The sequence below is a fragment of the Dendrobates tinctorius genome, unplaced genomic scaffold (genome assembly GCF_039654945.1).
Source record: "Dendrobates tinctorius isolate UK_male_01 unplaced genomic scaffold, ASM3965494v1 ptg000041l, whole genome shotgun sequence".
NCBI lineage: Eukaryota > Metazoa > Chordata > Amphibia > Anura > Dendrobatidae > Dendrobates > Dendrobates tinctorius.
The window spans coordinates 5,408,923-5,414,443 of record NW_027361709.1 but is presented as its reverse complement, the minus strand read 5'-3'; positions in this window follow the sequence as shown (position 1 = coordinate 5,414,443).

The following is a 5,521-nucleotide window of genomic DNA, read 5'->3' as shown; positions in this document are numbered from 1 at the left end:
TACATTCAAAAATGCACCTGGGACAAAACCACCCCCAATTACATCCAAAAATGCACCCGGGATGTAACCACTACCCCTTATGTAAAAAAGCACCTGGGACAAAACCACCCCCCTTACGTCCAAAAATGAAGACGCGACTAAACCACCCCCCTTACGTCCAAAAATGCATTCTGGATGAAATCACGCCTTTACGTAAAAATGCACATGGGACGAAACCACCTCCCCTTATGTCCAAAAATGTAGTTGGGACGAAACCACCCACCTTATGTTAAAATGCACCTGGGACGAAACCACCCCCCCTTACATCCAAAAATGCACCCTGGACAAAACCCCCTTACATCCAAAAATGCACCCGGGACGAAACCACCCCCCCTTACGTCCAAAAATGCACCATGGACGAAAAAAAAAACCCTTACGCCCAAAAATGCACCCGGGATGAAGGCACCCCCCCTTACGTCTAAAAATGTACCCGGGATGAAACCACCCCCTTACGTCCAAAAAGCACCCGGGACGAAACCACCCCCCTTTACGTAAAAATGCACACGGGACGAAACCACCCCCCCTTACGTCCAAAAATGCACCAGGGACAAAACCACCCCCCTTACATCCAAAAATGCACCCAGGACGAAACCACCCCGCTTTACATAAAAATGCACCTGGGACAAAACCACCCCCAGTTATGTAAAAATGCACACGAGACGAAACCACCACCCCTACATACAAAAATGCACCCATGACGAAACCTCCCCTTCCTTACGTCCAAAAATGCACCTTGGACGAAACCACCCCCCTTATGTAAAAATGCACCCAAAACGAAACCACCCCCCTTACGTCCAAAAATGCACCTTGGACGAAACCACCCCCCTTTATGTGAAAATGAACCTGGGACGAAACCACCCCCCTTACGTTCAAAAATGCACCCGGGACGAAACCACCCCCCTTAGATCCAAAAATGCATCTGGGACTAAACCACCCCACTTTACGTAAAAATGTACCCAGGACAAAACCACCCCCTTATGTAAAAATACACCAGGGACGAAACCACCACCCCTTACGACTAAAAATGCACTCGTGACGAAGCAACACCCCCATTTGTCCAAAAATGCACCCGGGACAAAACCACCTCCCTTATCTAAAAAGGCACCTGGGACGAAACCACCCCCTCTTACCTAAAAATGCACCCGGGACAAAAACCACCCCCCTTGCGTAAAAATGCACCCGGGACAAACCCCCTCTTAAGTTTAAAAATGCACCCGGGATGAAATCACCCCCCCCTTACGTAAAAATGCACCCAGGACAAACCCCCCCCTTAAGTCCAAAAATGCACACGGGACGAAACCCCCCCTTACGTCCAAAAATGCACCCGTGACGAAACCACCCCCCCCTTACGTTCAAAAATGCACCTGGGACGAAACCACCACCACCCCTTACATCCAAAAATAAACCTGGGACGAAACCAGTCCCCTTTAGGTAAAAATGCATCCGGGACGAAACCACCCCCCTATGTCCAAAAACAAACCTGGGACGAAACCAGCCCCCTTTACGTAAAAATATACCCGGGACGAAAAACCACCCCCCATTACGTCCAAAAATGCACCCGTGACAAAACCACCCCCCCCCTACGTCCAAAAATGCACCCGGGACGAAACCACCACACTTACATCGAAAAATGTATTTATATATGCGGTTGGTGTAACATGGGCATCTCCTGTATATCTAATATATAAAGCTGTGTGTGTGTGTGTGTCCGGGATAGGCATCCACACCGTCGCAGCTACAGCCACAAAATTTGGCACAGTCACACGTCTGGACCCCGAAAGCGTCCTAAGCTATGTTGTGAGGCGAAATTTTAACCCCGCGCGTTCCAATTCACCAAACAATTTTGCCCCTATCTTCATACTGGGGAAACAGTGTGTGCGTTTCAAGCCCCGCCCCTCATTATGATGTCACAATGGTTGCCATGGTGACGCTGATGTCATCAAGCCCCGCCGCTCATTATGATGTCATAATGGTTGACTATGGGATGGAGGATGTGTGATGGGTATATGGGCACTGGACTATGGGATGGAGGATATGTATGATGGGTATATGGGCACTGGACTATGGGATGATGTGTGATGGGTATATGGGCACTGGACTATGGGATGGAGGATATGTATGATGGGTATATAGGCACTCGACTATGGGATGGAGGATGTGTGATGGGTATATGGGCACTCGACTATGGGATGGAGAATATGTATGATGGGTATATGGGCATGGGACTATGGGATGATGTGTGATGGGTATATGGGCACTGGACTATGGGATGGAGGATATGTATGATGGGTATATAGGCATGGGACTATGGGATGGAGGATGTGTGATGGGTATATGGGCACTCGACTATGGGATGGAGAATATGTATGATGGGTATATGGGCACGGGACTATGGGATGGAGGATATGGGCATGGGACTATGAGATGAAGGATGTATGATCGGTATATGGGCACTGGACTATGGGATAGAGGATAAATGTAATTTGTTATAACTAACCACAGTTAGTTACTATGCCCGGGCAGTGCCAGGCTCTTCAGCTAGTTTAACATAAAAATGCACCTGGGACGAAACCACCCCCTCTTACCTAAAAATGCACCCGGGACAAAACCACCCCCCTTGCGTAAAAATGCACCCGGGACAAACCCCCCTTTAAGTTCAAAAATGCACCCGGGACAAACCCCCCTTACGTAAAAATGCACCCGGGACAAAACCACCCCCATTATGTCCAATTATGAATCCGGGACGAAACCACCCCCCCTTACGTAAAAATGAAACTGGGAGGAAACCACATCCCCTTACGTCCAAAAATGCACCCGGGATGAAACCACCCCCTTTACTAAAAAATGCACCCGGGACAAAACCTCCCCCCCATTACGTCCAAAAATGCACCCGGGATGAAACCACCCCCTTTACTAAAAAATGCACCCGGGAAAAAACCTCCCCCCCATTACGTCCAAAAATGCACCCGGGATGAAACCACCACCCTTACATCGAAAAATGCACCTGGGAAGAAACAAGCCCCCTTTACGTAAAAATGCATCCGGGACGAAACCACCCCCCTTACGTCCAAAAATGCACCCAGGACAAAACCACCCCCTTACGTTCAAAAATGCACCCAAGACGAACCCACCCCCTCTTACGTAAAAAAAACACCTGGGACAAAAAAACCCCCCCCCCTTACGTCTAAAAATGCACCCGGGATGAAACCACCGCCCCTTACGTCCAAACATGCACCCGGGACGAAACCACCCCCTTACGTAAAAATGCAACCGGGACAAAACCACCCCCCCTTACGTCCAAATATGCAACTCGGTATCCTGAAGCTGTGGCCCTGTCCAGTATTACAGCAGTAAAGGTAGCCGAGGCCCTTGTTACCATCTTTACCCGGGTAGGGTTTCCTAGTGAAATATTGTCGGATCAAGGCACTCAGTTCATGTCAGATCTGGTCCAGTCCCTATGGCATACCTGTGGTGTTCGAGCCATTCGCACCACCCCATACCACCCGCAGACCAACGGACTATGTGAACGCTTTAATGGAACCCTAAAAAATATGCTGAGGGCTTTTGTTGACGTTGAAAAAGACTGGGAAAAGTACCTGCCACATCTCCTCTTCGCCTATCGGGAGGTTCCCCAAGAGTCCACAGGGTTCTCTCCCTTCGAACTACTGTTTAGCCGGAAGGTCCGTGGGCCTCTCACTCTTCTGAAAGAACATTTGGAGGGAGACATCTCAGATACCGGAATGCCCATCGTTCCCTATGTTCTAGAGCTCAGAGACCGTCTCGCCCAGCTAGCTACCTTCGCTAAAGAGCATCAGCGAATGGCCGAGTCCAGACAAAAAACCTGGTATGACCGTAATGCCAGGAACCGGGAATTTATGGAAGGACAGCAAGTGCTCATGATTACTGCTTCCCCTGCCAACAAGCTTCAAGCAGTGTGGGAAGGCCCTTACCAGGTTGTCAAGAAAATTAATGACACTATGTTATTGCCCTGGACTCTAGTGGTCGATGACAGAAAACCGTCCACATTAACATGCTGAAAGACTACAACGACCGATCTCTGCCTGTTCTAGCTGTCTGCCACCCCCCTGGTGATACCGCCGACGACGAGTATCTCCCAGATCTCCTCCAGGTTGCCCAAGCGGGAGGATCACTGGAACAGGTGCCCCTGGGCTCCCATTTATCGGATATACAAAAGGACGATATTGTCGCCGTACTAAGGCCGAGGGCTGCTGCTTTCTCCTCAAAGCCGGGGAAGACTACTCTCACCAGTCACCATGTGGAAACCCCCGGACAATGCCCCATCCAGCAGGCTGCCTACCGGGTTCCAGAGGCTGTTCAAGGCATGATAAAGAATGAACTGGAGGAGATGAAACAGCTGGGAGTTATTCAGCCATCTCACAGTTCTTGGGCCTCTCCTGTCGTCCTGGTCCCCAAGAAGGATGGTACAACACGATTCTGCGCTGATTACAGACGACTAAATGATGCCACCAAGAGTGATGCTTATCCCATGCCCAGGATTGATGATCTATTGGATTGTCTGGCCAGTGCCCAATTTGTGACCACGTTAGACTTGAGCAAGGGGTACTGGCAGATACCCCTAACGGAGGACGCTCGGGAGCGCTCAGCCTTCATTACTCCATTTGGGCTTTATGAGTTCCTGGGAATGCCCTTTGGGATGAAAACTGCCCCCGCTACTTTCCAGAGACTGGTGGATCGACTGTTACAACAATGTCAGGACTTTGCCTGTGCTTACTTAGACGACATCGCCATTTTTAGCACAACCTGGGAGGAACATCTTAAACACTTGGGCATAGTGCTGGACTGTATCCTTACTGCAGGACTGACCATTCGCCCTAAGTGCCAAATAGGGAAGGCTGAGGTGCAGTACCTCAGGCATAGAGTAGGGGGTGGGACACTAAGGCCTGAGCCTGCCAAGGTGGAAGCCATTAGCAACTGGTATAGACCCCAGACTAAAAAGCAGATACTAGCATTTTTAGGAACTGCTGGTTACTATCGAAAATTTGTTTCTAATTTCAGCACCTTGGCCAAGCCCCTAACCGACCTGACCCGCAAGAACATGCCTAGGAATGTGACGTGGACGACGGCATGCGAGGATGCCTTTTCAGCGTTAAAGACCGCTCTCATCACTGCTCCTGTCTTGGCTGCCCCTGATTAAAGCGCAGGTTCCTCGTGCAGACAGATGCATCCACCTTTGGGATTGGGGCAGTACTTAGCCAAGTGAACGCCGCCGGAGAAGAACATCCTGTTGCTTTTGCCAGTCGGAAACTACTGGATCGGGAAGTTGCCTATGCCACTATTGAAAAGGAGTGCCTTGCCATCCAATGGGCGCTAAAAAAATTGCAGCCATACTTGTATGGCAGAGACTTTACAATTGTTACAGACCACAACCCCCTCACATGGCTGAATCGCGTATCAGGGGACAATGGAAGATTGCTGCTGTGGAGCATATCCTTACAACCCT